This window comes from Ctenopharyngodon idella, chromosome 17, assembly GCF_019924925.1.
Source record: "Ctenopharyngodon idella isolate HZGC_01 chromosome 17, HZGC01, whole genome shotgun sequence".
NCBI lineage: Eukaryota > Metazoa > Chordata > Actinopteri > Cypriniformes > Xenocyprididae > Ctenopharyngodon > Ctenopharyngodon idella.
In genome coordinates, this window is record NC_067236.1 from 6,740,899 (window position 1) to 6,762,961 (window position 22,063).

The 22,063-nt window shown below is 36.6% G+C and overlaps 1 protein-coding gene across 5 annotated transcripts in view; it reads right to left on the reverse strand.

Moving 5' to 3' along the window:
- The window catches only part of slc8a1b (solute carrier family 8 member 1b), a 110,503-nt gene that overhangs the window by 66,824 nt on the left and 21,616 nt on the right, over positions 1–22,063 (reverse strand). The gene's annotated exons all lie outside the window — the stretch shown is intronic.

Genomic DNA, 22,063 nt, shown 5'->3' on the forward strand with positions numbered 1-22,063 from the left:
TACTGTATTTGTTAATCTTTGTTAATGTTAGTTAATAAAAATACAGCCGTTCATAGTTTGTTCATGTTACTTCACAGTGCATTAAATAATGTTAACAAAATACAACTCTTGATTTTAATAATGTATTAGTAAATGTTGAAATTAACATTAAGAAATGCTGTAGAAATGCAGTTCATTATTAGTTCATGTTAATGTAGTTAACTTTTAACTAATGAACCTTATTGTAAAGTGTTAGCCAATTTGTTGAGATTTTGTTCTGTTAAATTCATTTTACAAGAATAATAAACACAAAAAGGACTGTTTGAGTCAAGTATTTTGCATTTTCCCCTTACTACTATTTTTTTATTAGTTGTTTAATTATTTTAATGGAACCAGAACTGGAACCGGAATCGTTAGGCAGAACCGGAATCGGAACCGGAAAATTTATCACGATTCCCAACCCTACCCATGGGATGCTGGTGTGCTGGTTTGTCCCTATAGTGTTGAACGGTGAGAATATATATATATATTTATTTATTTATTTATTTATTTATTTTTTTGCTTTGCTAGCTGGTTAATTAACTCACCCAAACATGTTTTCCAGTACAAAAAAAGATTATTTAAAAATTTTATATTGCAACTGCATCTGCTCAAAATGATGCAAATGCACAGTTATTATATTGGCTACATTTTTAGAATTATACAAATATATTTGTATATACACTACAGTTCAAAAGTTTAAAAGATTAATATTTTTGGTCAGCAAGGATGCATTAAATTTGTTGACAGTAAATACTTTTATAATGTTACAAAAGATTTATATTTTTAATAAGTGTTATTCTTTTGAACTTTCTATTTATCAAAGAATTTAAAAAGCATCACGTTTCCACAAAAATATTAAGCATCATAACCATTTTTTTACCCCAAACTTTATGAATATAGGCTATTAACCAAACTGCCATGGTAAACTAGCTTTACCACAACTACCTTGCCCTTCAGTTCTACTAATTCACCAGCTAACAGCAGCACCTAGTTAGTCATCTCGAGTCATTATACAATAAGTCACATTCAGTACTATAACATCCGTGTTAAAGCACAGCTGAACCGAAGCACTTGATCACCGAAGCGCAGCTGACACCTGGCTCATTCTGCATGACAGAATATGATTGATTGTATTCATTGACATTAGCCGTGGGCAGCTGAAGATCCGATGAACGTCTCTTCCAACACTAACGACTGAAGATCAATGATACAATTAGAAGTGACGTTAACATCAGCCAGGACAAACAACAGTTAGCGCCTCTACTGATGCTCTCTAGAAGAAGAACAGAGCCAAGTTGTCTAGTTCAGTTTGCTTGCTCAGTCAGGATCTGTCTTACTGGTCAGTTTTTATGGTTCATCTTTTATGGTTACGGTGGTTTCAGGTTCTTATCGGTTTATGGCATTTTAGTGTTTCCATGATACATCTAATACATTAAAGATGATTTTAATGCAGTCACACATGTTTGTTTTTCCATCATAGTGGGAACTTACTATTGACTTTTATTGTTTTTATTCTGATACACTCAGTTCTGCAGTATCTCCTAAACCTAACCTAAGACATTATTTAGTATATATGGGCCAGAACTGAAATTCATTCTGCTCTTGTACATACTGTACATCGACATCAACTGTCCACTCAATTTAAACCCCTACAGTATCTCTCTCTTTCATGGTCTATGTTTCTGTGAGCTAGTGTGTGTGTGTGTGTTTGAGTTCATGCATGTGTGCTTCAAATCCTGAGGGGCTGGGTTGTCTGCCCAGATAACTGAGTCTACCCTTCAACCTGCTTCATTATTTATGTTCTCTCTCATTTCTCTCTCCCTCAAAAAAAAAGCAGAATGGGCAGAATAAGGTGAGAATGAATGAAAGAGTGAAAAATATAGCTATAGGAAATAAAAGAGCGAGTGAGAGAGAGAGATAGCTCTGGGATATCTATCTGCTTGCGGTCATTCATTTCAAGAGTAGAAGAATAAAGTGCCTCCGGCTTCCCAGCATGCATCGCCAATCCTAAAGTCTTCGGCAAGAGCTGAACTCAGCCATTAGAATTTCTATTTTTTTTAAATCACAAACACACAAAGAACTCTCAGTAATGTATTCTCACGAATAGACACAAAGAATTCTCAGAAAAGAAATTCACATAGTTAAACATACACAATTGTTTAAGTTTTAAACAGGATTCAAATCTGCTTCACCCGCACAAGTGCCGGGCTCAATGTGGCCGAGCTAACTTCTAGGTCACAGCTCTGACATAAATGATTTGCTAACATGGTGTCCTATTGTGACAAGGCACAATGTGACACGTTTTCAGCAAAAGGCAAATTGTGTGTCCAGGCTGAATTTGAATCAGCATGACAGTCACAGCCAATCCAAAGATATTTTATGTTTAAATGTACAATAAAGAGCAACAGTCACCGCCCACTATTTCAGTGGCCTTAGTTTCCCCAAGTATTTTGCCCATTCATTTCCTCCATAGAGAAAGTCTTCAATGAAGAGTTCTAAGGCATGAACCAAACCAATCAGTGCTGAGATCACGAATCACAACATCTCAAACTTTGGTTTTATTGTAGGTGAAAAAATATTTGAAAATCAGCGAAAAGACAAAGGTGAAAGAAAGTGTACTTAAAGAGGGGGTATCACACACAGTTTCTGCCAATCTCATGTTAATCTTGAGTACCTATAGAGTAGCAGTGCATCCTTCATATCTTCATAGAAGTCTTTAGTTTAATCATATTTATAAAAGATACATACTGTACCGAGTATTTCCGAAAACAGCCGAGCGCCTGGAGGCGTGTCCAGTGAGCGGAGCTAGAGTCACGAGTACGCGCAGTTTTTGTGTAGATCTCGGCTACAAGCTATCAATGGTCTGCTAAACAACTGTATTTATAGTAAATTTGATTACATCATTTGCAAATGCTTATAAGGAGTTCACTGCTTTTGGTGTAACAACAGCTTCTCTGATTGGTTGATTTAAAGAGTTTCCTTTTTCAGAATTCTGGGTATTGTAGTTCTTCGATTCAAATCAGCTACATGTTTTTTTTTTTTTTTTAAGAAATAAAGCTGAAATAAAACTGACTTACATCTACTGATGCATGTATTATATTATTTAATAATCTCAGAGATCACTGTAGGACTGTCTTGAAAGGATATTCATTACGATTAAAACTTTTTGGGGCTGGTAAGATTTTTTTTTTTTTCTTTTTTTTTTTAAGACTCAAGATTTAATGCTCACCAATGCTGCATTTACTGAAATATTATTACTATTTAATATAACTATTTTCTGTTTTAATATATTTTTTAAAATGTAATTTATTCCTGTGATGGCAAAGCTAAATTGTCTTTTTTATTATCAATGTTGAAAACAGTTGTGCTGCTTAATATTTTTGTGGAAACTATGATACATGTTTCTGAAAGTTCTAAAGAACAGCATTTATTTTAAATAGAATCTTTTGTAACATTATAAATGTGCTTACTGTCACTTTTGATCAATTTAATGCATCCTTGCTGAATAAAACTATTAATTTCTTTAAAAAAAAAATCTGCCCCCAAACTTTTGAAATGTAGTGTAGGGACAATGTTTTTCACATAGACAACAAAACAATTTTTTTTGCTTGTGGTGGCCATGTAACTGTCCACACAAACCTGTCCACAGAACCTGCTCTTGATGTTGGCGTTAGCGCTCAAACACGCCCCTGCACCCTGGAGTGTACATCCTTTCTGCGCCTTCATAATTACCCTGCATTCTATCAGAAAATGTCTGGCATTTATTGTATTTTTCTGCGCACAGCATGATATCCTCTCTCGTTTTCTTTCGTCCTCACGTATGCTCTTCTCACTCTAATATAAGAAACTTGGCTGCACCTGTCGAGGCTCTTACATAACACTACAGTATGATACAACATCCCTAGCACAAAACAACTGAAAGTGTACAAACATCTGATCTGATGCAGAGTACATTTACTGTGTCATGGCAAGACGAGAACAGATCCAACCTTGCTATACACGTTACTGAATTAGGAGATGGTGCATCTAAGACAAAAACCAGGGGAACACGTGTGTGTTGCCAGGGGCCTGAGGAGACATCTATAAATACGTTTGTGAACCAGGCCAGAGCGGAAATAGGGAAATGAAGCAGGACAACCTCCACTGAGCCAGGACTAGAAAAGAAAGATTAAGACAAAGACACGACTAACAAAAAGAGAGAGATATGGACTGTTTTATATAAAATATGACACATCATGGAAAAATACATCACAAATGAGACATCTTTCATATCGCAATTGTTTTTCAAAGACACAGTGGGGCCACGGCCTCTCCATTTTTATAGTGTAAAAAAATTTTGGCTTTACTTACCATGATGTTCTTCCAAAAACTACTTCTTGACCCCCACTGTAGCTCTCAAATGTCATTGGATAGAAAAAGTAAAATGTCATACAGGTCTGGAACGACAAAGGGTTAGTTCACCCAAAAATGAAATTTCTGTCATTTATTACTCACCCTCATGTTGTTCCAAACCCACAAGACTTTTGTTCATCTTCAGAACACAAATTAAGATGATGAAATCTGAGTTTGTTTGTTTGAATTACCACATTCAATGTCCAGAAAAGTAGTGAAGACATGGTTAAAATAGTTAACGTTCTGAACCTAATAGAACCTGGAAGCTCTGCAATGCGTCTTCAACGCAAACTGCGTAGGAGAATGACATGATGGAGAAGAAATTGTTGAGTAAAATCATTATTTTTATTTTGTTTTTGCACACAAAAAGTATTCTAGTCACTTCATAACATTAAGGTTGAACCACTGTAGTCATGTTGACTATTTTTACCATGTCTTCACTACTTTTCTGGACCTTAAATATGGTAATTTTTTTGCTTTCTATGGGAGATCTTTAAAAAAAAAAAAAAAAAAAAAAAAAACCTCTCGGATTTCATAAAAAATATCTCAATTTGTGTTCGGAAGATAAACTAAGGTCTTATGGGTTTAGAACAACAAGAGGGTGAGTAATTAATGACAGAAATTTCATTTTTGGGTGAACTAAGCCTTTAAGGGTGAATAAACTACACCCTTAAAAATGAGTTTTCAATTTTTTGGTTACTTGAAAAAAAAAAAAAGTCAAGTTTTGAAAGAACATCCACTGAACAATAAAATTTCACAAACTGTACCAATATGCAAGCAATAACATTAGCTCTTATTAAAAATGGCAGCAGAAACAAAAGCTGGCATTTTGGTAGAGCTAAAAAGCTCTTAACGATTACAAAACAGAATGAGACACTATCAGGGCATGTGCTCCCAGAATGCTCTAACAACTAACCCACTCTCTCGCCCTCTGATTCACACCGCTACTGGACAGTCAGTACCAAGAGACACTAACAGGATGGCAGACAGACCACAGTGTCACCCTGACATGTTTCGACCCTGCGACTCACTGATTGTAACTCTCTCTGTGTATGTGTGTGTGTGTGTTGACTGAAGAACAGGCTGATTGCTGTGTCTTCATGTTAACCTTTCAGACAACAGAATAAGTGGTGTTATAAGAGCCTTTTCTGCTTCTGTAACAAGCCACCCACATCAGTGTGAAGTGACGGTACATTTTCAAGTTTTTCACTGTGCTGCTGTTTGATTACCATAGGAGTACAACTCAAAAATATGACGTTATGGGAGAATGACACAGATATAGAGAATTTGTCATTCAGAGAGATCTGACATCCTCTGTGTGTCACTGCCAGTCGTATCTGGGGCATATATTTGAATTTTAACCTTCACACACAAATCCACACACGTTTCTGATGGGAGATGTGTAATGATGTTCTGTCAATAGAGGGTGAATCTTTCTGTCTAATCCTTTTAGTCAACTCTACCAAAGCTGTGAATGGAGAGAAAAGAAAGAGAGAGAGAGAGAAAGGGTGGATGAATAATGCAGTGGCACAGCACAGCCTCTTGAGTCCTCTAGACATCAAATGAAGGGATCAACACCAACACACCTCCATGACTACACACACACACACGTTTACCCTGCTATTTAAATGAAGACATCTAACATACATAGGGCCCTGTGAAATCCGTTTTATATTTTCCTGAATTCTGTTTTATTTTTCCCTAAATTCCGTTTTTTCCGTTTTAATTTTTCTGTATTCCGTTTTTTTTTTTTTTTCAGTTTTTTTTTTTTTGGACTCCATTTTAATGGTTGAATCAAATTTTAGTAATCAAAAAGCATGTCTAATTAACTTATCCAATTTACCAACAATTTATTAAAAGTTTAACAAAAAATTACATTTTTTAGAGCCCTATGATATCCGTTTTATTCTTTCCCCAAATTTTTTTTTCACCAAATTCTGTTTTCTGTTTTAGCTTTTTTGGATTTCATTTTAATGGTTTAATTACATTTTAATTATCAAAAAGCATGTCTAATTAAGTGAATTCTTAAAAACAACAACATTTATTAATTAAAAACAAAGTATTTTTATGAAATGTTTTTTTTTTCTTTTTCTCAGAAATTCTGTTTAATTTTTCCGGCAATCAAATGAACGCATACCATTTAATTTATCTTTTAATCATGATATTAAACTTTTTTTTGTCAAACAATGTGCTGCACAACAGAGCTTTACTGTTAAATTTAAAACATGGAAAGAAAAACTGAGATTTTTCCTTAAAAAGATAGTTTTTAATAAATTATTATTAATTTATCTAAATTCTACTGTACAACACTAATATGTTTCTGTCAAGTTAATCGAACTTTTATTTTGACGGGTTGCCGAGAGCTTTGAGTTTCTCTGTGTTCATGACAATAGTTTTCTCAAACGAAGAGGTTAAATGCTGATGAAGTGACTTTCAGAGCGGCTCTGGAGATGAATTTTGTATATTTCCTCATATAGTGAGGCGACAGAGGATGAAAACATCGTGAGCGTCGCACATGCTTCAGTGTGTACGCTTATGTCGTTCATTTCAGAGGCACACAGACATGCAGGATTCATATTTATTATTATATTACTAAATTCCGTTTTTATGACTGGATTCCGCGATTCCATCCGTGTTTTTGCATCGTGGATATCATAGAGCCCTACATACAACAGACTTTTGTTTTTAAAGGGGAAGTGTGTCATTTCCACTACTGAGCTACTGAACTGCAAAAATAACAACTGTTTCAAAACAGGTTTCCCAAATACTCCAACTTTTTCGAAAATTTTTGGAACTTCTTAGGACTATAAATAATAAATATAGCTATGTAAAACCACAAACTCAAACTGAAGACTTCACATTCCAGGCAGTTTGAGTTTATCACTTCCTCTCAAAGGAAAAGCTCACCCAAAAATGACAATTCTGTCAATAACTCACACTTATGTTGTTCCAAATCTGTATGATGCCCTTTCTTCTGGGAAAAAATGGATATTTTGATTTTTGTTTCCCCCCATATAATGATATAATGCAAGTCAATGCTGATCAGAAATGTTTGATTACCAAAATTCATCATCATCTTTTATGTAAAAAAGAAAGGCACACATGTTTGAAATGACATGCAGGTTAGTAGATGATGACAGAATGTCCCTTTTGGGGTAAACTGCCTCTTTAACATATGCAAAGCATTCCTTCTTTTTAATGAGAATGTCTGTGATTTCTTTACATTTAACGCCACTTATGAACTGATAATTCATTCATTCATTGGTAATGATTCACAATAAAGTTCAAATCATTAACATTTGTAAACCTGAAATAACATGAATTTGCAAAAATTAACATTAACCTAGATTAATAAATGCAGTAAAAGAATTGTTCATTGTTAGTAACCAGTGTCGTTATTGTTAACTATTAAAAAACATTTTTTAAAAATTAAAATAAAGCTGAAATCAAATAAAAAATATTAGATGAAAATCTTAATTTTTTCTTTTGCAACTAACTGAAATATAAATAAACTGAAATAAAAAAAAATAAATTAAAACTATTTAGAAAAATTCTAAAATAAAAAATAGACATACAAAAAAGCACATAATAAAATGACTAAAAATTCTACTAAAATTAACATGAAACTGAAAATATAAAAATAAAAGCTCAAAATATTAATAATAATGACCAGAGCATATAAACACTGCTAAAATAACACTATACATTCCCTAATGTTAACAAATTCTAAAAGCAAAGTGCTACAAGCAGGTTGTTCATTCATTCGGTAAATGTACACAACACACAGATGGATATTTGAAGGTTTTATGTACATTCTAGGGCAGGGGTGTCCAATCCTGCTCCAGGAGCGCCACTATCCAGAAGAGTTTAGATCCAACCCCAATTAAACAAACTTGAACCAGCTATTCATGGACTTACTAGATAGTAGTCCATGCTCTACCATTGGAGAAAGTGTAACAGCTAACTTGGATCACATGTGCCTTGATAACTAATTACATTACAGCCTTGATGTCATTGGATTTCATTCAGAGCTGTGCAACAGTTAATCACTGTTTGCAGACACCAAGTGGCGTAAACTGAATCAAACCTGTCGCGCAATTGTCCGTGACCTCTCATAAAACAGCATTTTTTTTTTGTTTAATGTTTAAATGTTAAATGTTTAATATTAACCGATGTGCTATCGATTCAATAAATGATAAACCGTTTTCCCACAAAAGCAGTTTATTCAGCGTAGTGAAGCCTCTCCTCCATTGACATCCATTAAAAAAAATGGCCTCTTGTCTTCCCTGCGTACTTCAGTGTTAGCAGGCGTTATGTTTTTTTTGTTTTTTTTAGCTAAGGCTGCAGGCTTGCCTTAAAATGGTTTTGCTAGAAACTTCCAGGCAGGTGTGTTGAGGTAAGTTGGAGCTAAACTCTGCAGTGACCCTCCAGGAGCAGGTTTAAACACTCCTGTTCTAGGGGAAAAACATGAACAAATAATGAAAATTAGGTAACGGTAAACATACCAAAAACTTGGTGGCGTAAATCAATCTGGCGTAAATCACTCCACCACTGCGATCCAGACTCCTGAATGACAATAACTTAATTTAAATACTCACAGTGCACATTTAGCACATGGATTACAGGGAGACGCAGGGTTTTTTTTTTAAATGAAATGCAGCGTGCAAAAGCGGTTAGCTGTTTAGTTAGTTTGCCCCATGTGTATTTTTAGTGTGTGCATGTACACAAACATAAAACATGCCTTCTTAAACCAGTACACACATACAGCACATTATACCGTACGCTTTTTTCAGCCAAAGTTGCAGGCTTCTCAAAACACAAAGAGACATAGTGAAGTACCAAAAAAGAAGATTCATTTGACCACAGTAAAACACCACCCATATATAGGCAAGACAGACTCTGACTTTTCACAAAATATAATACATCAGATGAAAAGAGTTTGATTAATATAAACGGTGTGTGTGATTGATTTCTCCCTCAGCATAGCACTGATAACTGGGACGTGTGTTATTATCTCTGCCTCCCAGGAACTGGACCGAACCAATCCATGAAGTCTTTTGTGTTGTGAAAATGTTTTATCTCAGCACGTCTCCATCTGCCGGCTTTGAAACGATGCATCCTGAAGAGGGGAAGCGTGCACAACACAATGACAAAAACGAGGGGGGAGGACTTCCGAGAGGGCCAACTTCCTGTCAGCGGATTACAAACAAAACTGCCCTCATAACATGACTCAGCAGGATTAGGAGATTATCAGCTGTCACCTCACACACACACAGACTCATCTCTCTTGCTATCCCTCCATTACTCTTCTATATGGGTGATTCTTCACTTATAGTTAGCTAAGAACTTCTAGAATGAAACTACAGAAAAAAAAAATTTATGCTGACGGGGGAAAAAACTATTTAGATAGTTATAAAGGATAGATTAGTATTTAACTTTTTATTGTGTTACTTTAATTGCCTTTGCCTTATTTTTAAAGTGGTCCAATTAAAGTTTTAAAGGTTAACTTAGAAAGAATGCCTCTATTCTGGGTCTTGCCAGACTTTTCAACTCCCACTCTATAAAAATGCATGAAATGCATCCGGGAAATTATATTTCACACTCTGTCCTAAGAACCTTAAAACTCAACTAAAATTTGTGCTTACAATTAGTATTAGTATACACACACTACTGTTCAAAGCTGGGAGGTGGTGAGAATTTTTTGAAGACTTTTTTTGCTTAATATTCAGCAAGGATGCATTAAATTGATTAAAAGCGACAGTAAAAGTGTTTACATTATTTCAAAAAAATCTATTTCAAATAAATGTTATTTTAAACTTTCTATTCATCAAAGTATCCTGAAAAAAAAAAAAACGTATCACGGTTTCCAGAAAAATAATAAGCAGCACAATTGTTTGATAATGGTAAGAAATATTTCTTAAATACCAAATCAGCATATTAGAATCACGTGACACTGACGACTGAAGTAATGGCTGCTGAAAATTCGGCTTTGCCAATACAGGAATAAATTACATTTTAAAATAGCATATATAACCCCTCTACCCAGGTCCTACTTGCCCCGCTCTGTACGGGGCCTCGAACCCGGGTCTCCGGCGTGGGAGTCGGACACTCTAGCGAGGAGGCTAAAGGCTGCAACCTCTTGAGATCAGAGGCGTAAGGTTTACTGTGTAACCTCCGTTACACATATATTATCAAATAAATGCAGTCTTTTAAAAATATTTAAAAATCTTATCAAGACCAAACATTTGAATGGCAGTGTATGTGATAGTCTGAAGATCAGAAATGTGATTCGCTTTCAGATTTGCTTTTTTCCCTTTTTTTTTTTCCGCTGTTATTACCAAATCAATTAGTAATTGAGAAAGATAATTCAGATACAGTATTTTCATAAATCTTTTCATGAATTGACTGCTGGCTAACTTGCAAGTCCAAGCTTTATCTAACTTTTCTCCAAAAAAAGTAAGAAATGTTACTGTTATTGCTTCATTTTCATCATACCGACCAAAAATCCTTGCAATCTCACATTATAGCCAAAATCCATTCAAAAGGGATAGTTCATCCAAAAATGAAAATTCTGTCGTCATTTACTCACCATCATGTTGTTCCAAACCTGTATGAATTTATTTATTCAGCTGAACACAAAAAGAAGATATTTTGAAAAATATGGGTAACCAAACAGTTGATGGGCCACATTGACTTCCATAGTATGGAAAAAGAAAATCAACTGTTTGGTTACGACATTCTTTATAGTATTGTCTTTTGTGTTCAGCAGAAGAAAGAAATTCATACAGGTTTGGAACAACTTGAGGGTGAGCAAATTGTTGGGTGAACTGTCCCTTTAATTATTTCCCATTATCAGATTTTTAGATAGATAAAAGTAAAAGTATAATTTTTCCACATTTCAAGTAGTGAAAAATGTAAGAATCAACAACATACAGAGACATGAAATTACAAAGTAACTTCAGTATGTGTTGCTGGACTGTGTGAGTGTTCTTCACATTAAAGACTTAAGAACTAAAAGTTGATATCCAACAACAACAACAACAAAAAAGTGTTATATATCACATGAATAAGAATTTAAACAAATTAGAACTTTTTTTTCTGTCTTTCACTCTCTGTTTTTCCTTTCCCTCTTTGTCCTTTTTTCTACTCCTCCTGCCTTTCTTCTTCTATAATGAGGACGGATTGCTTCTTCTGCTTGTTTCAACATCATGAATCTAAAGCTGAGCTCATTACCGAACCCAAGACATTTAATAACCTCCTTTTCAGAGAGCTAATAAGCATTAATGCGCCTTCATTCGCTGGAGGCCAGAGTGTGAATTGACATTCAGCAAATCACTGGTGTCGGCCAGAGGAATAGCCCTCACAACTCGGGGAACCTCACTATAAAACGTACTGCATCCAACCGTGCCTGGATTTGTTCGGAAAGAAACGGGACCTGCAGGCCACCGTAGATTAGTGCGGGAAGTTTTAATCCTATGATAAAGTCACAGGAGAAAGATCAGCAGCTTAAAAGTTCCACTGCAGAAGGCGAAAGGCCAACTCCAAAGAAGTATGATAGCTCAGACTTTGTGAGTTTAAGTGTGTGTGTGTCATAAGTCTAGTAAAGGTGTGTAAAATTGATCTAATCCAGGGGGATCGGTCTCCACCGGCAGCAGGATTTTCCTGCTCCACTAATCTTTAAAGAGAACCATGCCAATGTTTCCACCCGCACCAGCTCATTTATACAGCACCCCTCTTTGCCTCCCTCTCAGCACTATTTTCTCCCACCAAGTTTCTCTTTTGAATGGCAGCCACTCCATCACATCTGTTGCTTAGTGATGATTTTTTTGTAAGTTCAGCTCTCTCTCTTTCCCATATGCGTATACATAAACAAACTAACTAACTCACTGCTCCTGACTGAGCCTTATTGCACTGCTCTGGATTTAAAGGGGTCATATCTCACACTTTCGTGGCATTTTATATTTTTTTCCACTGAAGTCAACTTGTAATGTTTACAAAAGTTTTGTTGCACCATAATTTAGTTTTTTGTTTTTTATGACTATTTTCCACCCATTTGCACCTCAAGCTTTTTTGTACTGTACATTCAAGACTATGTGCAAAGGACTTGTGATATATATATATATATATATATATATATATATATACAGGTGCTGGTCATATAATTAGAATATCATCAAAAAGTTGATTTATTTCACTAATTCCATTCAAAAAGTGAAACTTGTATATTATATTCATTCATTACACACAGACTGATATATTTCAAATGTTTATTTCTTTTAATTTTGATGATTATAACTGACAACTAAGGAAAATCCCAAATTCAGTATCTCAGAAAATTAGAATATTACTTAAGACCAATACAAAGAAAGGATTTTTAGAAATCTTGGCCAACTGAAAAGTTTGAACATGAAAAGTATGAGCATGTACAGCACTCAATACTTAGTTGGGGCTCCTTTTGCCTAAATTACTGCAGCAATGCGGCGTGGCATGGAGTCGATTAGTCTGTGGCACTGCTCAGGTGTTATAAGAGCCCAGGTTGCTCTGATAGTGGCCTTCAGCTCTTCTGCATTGTTGGGTCTGGCATATCGCATCTTCCTCTTCACAATACCCCATAGATTTTCTATGGGGTTAAGGTCAGGCGAGTTTGCTGGCCAATTAAGAACAGGGATACCATGGTCCTTAAACCAGGTACTGGTAGCTTTGGCACCGTGTGCAGGTGCCAAGTCCTGTTGGAAAATGAAATCTGCATCTCCATAAAGTTGGTCAGCAGCAGGAAGCATGAAGTGCTCTAAAACTTCCTGGTATACGGCTGCGTTGACCTTGGACCTCAGAAAACACAGTGGACCAACACCAGCAGATGACATGGCACCCCAAACCATCACTGACTGTGGAAACTTTACACTGGACCTCAAGCAACGTGGATTGTGTGCCTCTCCTCTCTTCCTCCAGACTCCGGGACCCTGATTTCCAAAGGAAATGCAAAATTTACTTTCATCAGAGAGCATAACTTTGGACCACTCAGCAGCAGCCCAGACCTTTTTGTCTTTAGGCCAGGCAAGACACTGTCTGTTGTTCAAGAGTGGCTTGACACAAGGAATGCGACAGCTGAAACCCATGTCTTGCGTACGTCTGTGCGTAGTGGCTCTTGAAGCACTGACTCCAGCTGCAGTCCACTCTTTGTGAATCTCTCCCACATTTTTGAATGGGTTTTGTTTCACAATCCTCTCCAGGGTGCGGTTATCCCTATTGCTTGTACACTTTTTTCTACCACATCTTTTCCTTCCCTTCGCCTCTCTATTAATGTGCTTGGACACAGAGCTCTGTGGACAGCCAGCCTCTTTTGCAATGACCTTTTGTGTCTTGCCCTCCTTGTGCAAGGTGTCAATGGTCGTCTTTTGGACAACTGTCAAGTCAGCAGTCTTCCCCATGATTGTGTAGCCTACAGAATTAGACTGAGAGACCATTTAAAGGCCTTTGCAGGTGTTTTGAGTTAACTAGCTGATTAGAGTGTGGCACCAGGTGTCTTCGATATTGAACATTTTCACAATATTCTAATTTTCTGAGATACTGAATTTGGGATTTTCCTTAGTTGTCAGTTATAATCATCAAAATTAAAAGAAATAAACATTTGAAATATATCAGTCTGTGTGTAATAAATGAATATAATATACAAGTTTCACTTTTTGAATGGAATTAGTGAAATAAATCAACTTTTTGATGATATTCTAATTATATGACCAGCACCTGTATATACACCGATCAGGCATAACATTATGACCACTGACAAGTGAAGTGAATAACACTGATTATCTCTTCATCACAGCACCTGTTAGTGGGTGGGATATATTAGGCAGCAAGTGAACATTTTGTCCTCAAAGTTGATGTGTTAGAAGCAGGAAAAATGGGCAAACGTAAGGATTTGAGCGAGGCCAAATTGTGATGGCTAGACGACTGGGTCAGAGCATCTCCAAAACTGCAGCTCTTGTGGGGTGTTCCCGGTCTGCAGTGGTCAGTATCTATCAAAAGTGGTCCAAGGAAGGAACAGCGGTGAACCAGCGGCAGGGTCATGGGCGGCCAAGGCTCACTGATGCACGTGGGGAGCGAAGGCTACTGTAGCTCAAATTGCTCAAGAAGTTAATGCTGGTTCTGATAGAAAGGTGTCAGAATACACAGCGCATCAAAGTTTGTTGCGTATGGGACTGCAGAGCCACAGACCAGTCAGGGTGCCCATGCTGACTCCTGTCCACCGCCAAAAGTGCCAACAGTGGGCACGTGAGCATCAGAACTGGACCATGGTGCAATGGAAGAAGGTGGCCTGGTCTGATGAATCACATTTTCTTTTACATCATGTGGATGGCCGGGTGCGTGTGTGTCGCTTACCTGGGGAACACATGGCACCAGGATGCATTATGGGAAGAAGGCAAGCCAGCGGAGGCAGTGTGATGCTTTGGGCAATTTTCTGCTGGGAAACCTTGGGTCCTGCCATCCATGTGGATGTTACTTTGACACGTACCACCTACCTAATCATTGTTGCAGACCGTGTACACCCTTTCATGGAAAAGGTTTTCCCTGGTGGCTGTGGCCTCTTTCAGCAGGATAATGCACACTGCCACAAAGCAGAAATGGTTCAGGAATGGTTTGAGGAGCACAACAACGAGTTTGAGGTGTTGACTTGGCCTCCAAATTCCCCAGATCTCAATCCAATCGAGCATCTGTGGGATGTGCTGAACAAACAACATCCGTGGATGCCCCACCTTGCAACTTACAGGACTTAAAGGATCTGCTGCTAACATCATGGTGCCAGATACCACAGCACACCGTCAGTCTAGTGGAGTCCATGTCTCGACAGGTCAGGGCTGTTTTGGCAGCAAAAGTGGGACCAACACAATATTAGGAAGGTGGTCATAATGTTATGCCTGAACGGTATATATACATATATATATATACACACTGTATGTATATATATATATATATATATATATATATATATATATATATATATTAGTGCTGTCAATTAAAAAAAAAAAAATTTATCACATCTTTTCTGTAATTAATCGCGATTAAAAACACTGGAGTTTTTAATATTTTTAATTTTTGATTAACATTAATTACAGATATCACAGCAACGGTTTATTAGTCTGCTGTGACTTTAAGACCTGCCGCTGTCGAACAAGAACAGGAATCAAAACTGGCATTGTGGTATAATTCTGTGTTTTATTGTTTGTTCAAGCGCGAAAGAGAACTTGTTAATGGCGTGGGTCTTTCTGTGAGCACGAGACGTGTGTGTCACACAGATACGACATTCACAGCATTTAAAAGCATTTACGTGAATAAGAGCGTGATCACATAATGTAACGCTAGCCAAATTATGACGGAAAACACAGATCAAAATAATTGAGAAGCATTTTATGAAAAATAATTTACTACTATCACAGACATTCTTATCCTACATTTAGAGGTAAGCAAAAAACAAAAACAAAAAAAAAAAACAAAAAAAAAGTAATTTGCTCTATATTTTTTTTACTGTAAAAAGTGCAATAGGTAACTTTGTATTGCAATTTTGTGCAAATTTGACCTCCTCAGGGAAGAAAACTGGTCCCGTACGAACAGAGCTTGAGTATATGCAGTACATCAAACTCTGCAATTTTACCAGAGCAAGTAAAAGCCTGTTTTCCATAATATTCACCCTTTAACTATTTCCTTTTTAATCCAGACACATTCATTCTGAATAACTGGATGAAGGAGTGATTTCATTCCTCATGTTCAGTCCTATACTGAGTCTGCACACTTTTTCCACATTCTCTGAATTTGGGGAAATATCTGCGAGATTCTATACACCAGCTGTTGTTAAAACACGGTAAAACACATGAATGCAGCTAGCAGTATTGTGCTTGTATTGGTAACTGAAAAAATAACCAAATTAGACAAAATATTTAATAAAAACAAACAAAATAGGAACCGGCATATGCGTGAATAATGGGTGTTCCAATTTAAGTGGAAATCAGTGCAGGCCTGGTCATGTATTAACATCTAAACAGGGCCCAGGTAGGAAAGAGAAAGAGAAAGAGAGACATAAAGTGGTGTAAAGTGGTGTAAACACTATATGAAACTACTTCTGTAAATCAATTAGCTCCTAGCACAGGAAACCGATTTAAAAATGTGCTTTAGATCTGTGCGGCTACCGCTAGTCTTCTTGTGTAATATTTTAGGTCAAAAAGAAGAAACTCTTAAGGGGAAATAAAACACACACACACACACACACACACACACACACACACACACACACAAAGTATGTGTGTGTTCTCTGGTTACAGTAAATAGTAATAGCAGTGTTTTGGCAGAAGTAATCCCCACCTGTTAGCTCAGTGCCTGCCAGGGGAGCTGAAATACAACAAACATTCCACCGCCTTCTCCGTTTCTCATTTTCTCTTCCTTTCTCATTTCTCCAATCCCCTTTTACCTCCTCACCCACCTCTGTGAGAATGAACTCAACCAGTGCAACCCATAACAAACACACACACACTAAAACCCACACTGAAAGAGAAACTAGAGCAACCATAAACATTCACCCTCTTACTTTTTCTCTTAGACCCACAACACATAAAATAAACTGAAAAACAAGTGAGGAAAAAAAAAACATGATAATGAAAAAGAAAGACATGACAATGTAGGAGAGTATTTGGGTAGGACATATGAAATAAATGTGTCCTGAAGTGTGACAACAATATAATATAATATAATAAAATATAATATAATATAATATAATATTTAACTTGAGTACATTTTAGCCTAAAGTATAAGTTAATTTATAGTACACTTACATTATCTGATCTCCAGATGTGGCATTTATTCAATTTATTTATTCATATTTTCAAATCCCTAACCCCTAAATATAAGGAGTGATAGAAAACAAGCAAGAAAGACATTAAGGCAGAAAGCGCTGATAGCGCTGAAAGGGGACTGGAGCGAGTGAGACAGTGACAGTGTGTCGGGGTATTCATTAGTGAGGCTTGACTCAGTTCTCGGGGTGAGTGAGGGTTCAGGATATCTGACAGAAACACTCCCTTCCCACCTGCACAGGAAGCTTGTGTGCTAATCGAAACATCACTGTTAATAACCCTCTCATTACAGACGCGCAGTCTCTGCCCAGAATGTAACATTTTTCATGCCACTCTCAGAGTGAGAAAGAGAGAGAGAGAGAGAGAGAGAGAGAGAGAGAGAGAGAGAGAGAGAGAGACAGATGCCAACAGACAGCAGGAGAGAGACTAAGAAAGCAAGAAAATGATTTGAGGAGACCAATTTAAAATCTTGGATAATATTGGGGTTCATTATTAATATTTAATGGAGTGCTATTATACACAGTAACATATTACAAGCTTTACACATCGTTAAGAACAGTAATCAGCTGCACTCATTACTTTAAATATCATAATGATTTCAAATGAATGAATGACGCATTCAGGTGAAGTGGAATTTTCTTCTTTGCTTCAGCAGTTTATGGAAAATAAATAATATAAAGATATTTTTCCTGCAACATTTAACTGAATAATGTTGTTCTTAATTGTCAATCATGAGACAGCTAATAGCCTTTAAATAGCATTTAAAGAGTGCTAATAAGTGTGTGCAAGCATATCTAGTGTGTGAGTGGATGTGTTACTGCATTGTGTATTAAAAATAGCACATGGAAATCTTGAGGCCCCGCTCACAAACCAGTGAGACATCTTGCATGAGTGTTTGTAAAATGTTGTTAAAAATTGCAGAAAGTCTGTGATGCTAATTTGGCAATTTAGCCGTCTTTTAAATACTTCTTTCCCTTGTGATAAAATATTTTCTGTTAAATATTTTAATAAAAATATAATTTAGAAGGTTAAATCTGGTGGGCTACTGCAAGACAACAACAGTTCAGTGCTGAAGAGCTTTGGCATTTTAATCACATAAATGACAAAAATGAAACAAAAAATATATAAATATAAATGTAAAAAAAAATCTAAAAAAAAAAAAAATTAGGTAAAAAATTAGCCAACATAAAAACAACATTCTAAAAATAAAACAAAAATTGCAGAGTTTGAAAAAAAAAAATATATAGATATATATATATAGATAGATAGAGTACCACATTTATAGGTACCACATTTGCTCTTAAATCAAACCAGTTTTAACCAAAATATATTTTAATCAATGTTTCGAGAAGGCCACTTGCATGGGGTCAGGGGTCAGGGGTCAGGGGCATCTCTTACGCCAGTGTGCTTAGCTTGTGACTAACTGTGTGTGGAGTGTATGTGTTGTATGAATGTTCTAGTTATGCTGTTTCCTGCAGCTGTTATTGGCTCTAATTGGACAGAGCAGATTAACACTTCAAAACTGACCCTGTGTCTCTCTCTTTCCCTTTCTCATTTTACCCATCTATAATTTACTCGCTCTTTGAATCTTTCATTCTCTTCATCTTTCTCTTCCTTTTTCTTAACCTATTGCCAGAGTCGAAAATTACCACTTACCAAGAACCAAATGCTTCGGCAGGTGAATAATCTAGAGCTACGTGCCATTTAGCCAGTAACTCGAATAGATTACATGGAAGTCGAACTGCAAGAATGACCCTCATAGATGTAACTGACATGAGTGCTTTAAATCAAACCATCTACACACCTAAAAAATGTTAACATCAGAAGTTTATCTACGTCAATCTTTTTTGGTCTTGTTTTTTGGTCTCCAAAACACATAAAACAGAAATGTGGTCACCAAAATGGATATATGAAGACCAAAATAACCATGTCTTTAAGTTTTTGTGACAAGCACAGAGAGATGGACACTAGCTACCATGTGATGCATCAAGTATGGCCGGTGCTGTTTGGAACTAATATGCATAGGAAAAAACAATTAAATAATTCCAAAATTAATATAAAAATGAAAACTAGCCTATATTTTCTATTTCAAAAAATATACATTTATAAATTAAAATGCAGTTAATGCAAAATATAAATTCATAACCAGGTTGTTTCAAAACCTAGCAAGCTGTCCACAGCACTTTTTGGACATTATAGCCTGTGATGCCTAAAATGCTCTCTATGTCGGCAGCTCAAAAGGTTTTTAAACAGCCACTCTTTTATATTTTGTGTTAAGTTTCTTCATTAGCTAGTTCTCAACACATTTCTCTCTCCCTTGTGTTTTGCCTTCATTTCTTTCTTCTTTCATTTTATTCGGAATCTGTCCAGCGGGACGGTCTGATGATTAAGTTGTCAGATACAGATACAGATGTCATTTGTCACAACATTTTATAACTACAAGGAAACCAGGGTTGTGCTTTTTTTCTTTTTTTTCTCAAAACTTTCAAAAAATTCTGCATTTTATTTGCTACATCAATTCAAATTAAAATGAAGGAACTGAATTATAAAGTAAAAGTCATGAAATGCAAAAACGCAAAAGATACAAATTACACAATCCTGATTTGATTTGCAGACTGTTTGTAATAATTTTTCTAAATTTACTGATTTCATGGGAAAATCTGCAGGACTGCAGTACTACACATTTATTGGGAGCTTTGTAGAACTTTGTGATTTACAAGTGCTCTAGCACTGTGGAAATCTGCTTATCAGTTAATGCCAGCGCTCCTGACTCTCGGAATAATCCAATGGGAGTAAAGAAACTACAGGCCTGCAAGGAGCTCAAACTTTAGTTCTATGTTTCTCTAACAAACTGCGACACTGAAATTAGGGTGGAGTTTGCCTCAGGCTCTGGGATGTAGATCATCTATTTTCTCATTCCCTTTTACTTTTTTCCTTCTCTCTCTCTCTTTTCCAGAGCAATCCATTGTGCCTTGCATCTGGGTTGTGTTCAAGGGCATCGCAGCACGATGGTGCTTCACAGCCTTGTCTCCTTCTATGAGATCTGGCCTGGACTACTTAACATCCCATGATACCATCATACCACTGAAACACAACCATTAGACCCAGAAGGCACAACAATAAAGGACATATTGAACTGATATTTATCACATGAGTTTCAATCTGGATGATCTACTGTGTGACAGAGAGACCACACAATCCTGTAAGGAAAATAAAAAGTTGTGTGTCCGCAAGCACATCTATGATGTTAACAGATTGGCAGTAATGGGAGAGTTTGGCAGTCCATTCATCTTTCACTGACATCCAGAATTTTCTGAGGGTACTAGTGAAATACTGTTTTGGACCGAATAACTTTCACAGAGCTGTATTTAGTAAACAGAGCGTCCAAACAGTTCCAAACGGGCTCAGAAAGTGCAATGAATCACGGTCCTGCACAGTGAGGTAACCCTGCATTCCAACCTTGTTCCACACTCATATTCCAGAATGCTGAGATAATGTTCTAATTATACGTTCTGGAAATTTTTAAGATCCCAAGGAAATCAAGACATCTGAGTTCTTGAATGCGAGTTGAGCTGCAAGAAAGTGGCCACAATCCTGTCTACAGCACAGTGCCTGACACACCCCCTATCCCTTCATCATTTCATTACAGGAGTGTTATTAAAATCCACTTAAAGGCACGCACAGCTTTGCTCTATGGAAAGTATGCAACAGGCCAACAGGCCCCCGAAAGTCTGACCCTCAACATCTGCTTTGAATCTGGTTAAAACATACACAGCCCTGTTACAATCGGTCACTGTGCTTGCCTAACGCCTTGTATACCAGGACAGATGGACAGTTTTCTGTTTTACTACATGTCTCATGCAGACGGGCTGATTATTCACTTACAATAACCTTTGCTCAGGTGCAGGAGACATGTTAGAGATAGCTTTGAGGCTTCCCTCTCATGTCAAGCAACAGTTTGTCAGCAAACAACAAAACACACTCACTCTATGATCTGTAGCCTAGAAAATTGGTGTTGTCAGAATGGCAAATCTATGAGATTTGCATGGCTAGAAACCTGGGCAAACACTGTTGAAAAAACTAGACTAAACAAGCCTAAGCTGGTTTGATAGTCTTTTCTAGTTTAAGTTGGTCTCCCAGCCTGGACAAGATAGTGTTTAGCTGGGTAAAGTGCTCCAAACCCACCTAATCCAGCCAACGAACCAGCCTGTCCAGGATTGGGAGACCAAATAAGACCATCTTAGTTTGGTTTAAGATGTTTTTTTTTTTTTTTAACAGGGAATATACTCATGACATAAGCTACACGCAAACATGCAACATCTCCAGAAATGAAAAACTCGAGTCAAAGGCTATAGTCAAAAGCATAAAGAAGTCTCATTAAACATTACGCAAACACTACACGTAGCAGTAAATAAATAACATAATTAATAAATAAACAGGATACAAAACAGTTAAACATCTGCCAAACAGGATATTATAAATCATCATGATTCACACTGACTGAAGAATCAGGCTTTGAGGCTAAAATCTAAAGAGAGAGAATTGTGAATGAAAGATACATGAAAAGATGGAGAAGAGGAGAAGATGAGAAGTAGATCTGGGGAGTTTCTCTTTGATGACATCCTCCATCGGCTGCTCTTTGCACACAATGCTTCTGATATCATAGTGACATCAACACAGCAAAATACTTAGCATCAAGCATGTCGCTCTATCAGGCACATCCAATTCAAAAACATCTTACATGCATTACATTCCTGTTCTGACAGAGCACAATACTAATACAAATGAAATCCTGATTTTGAATTTGAAAA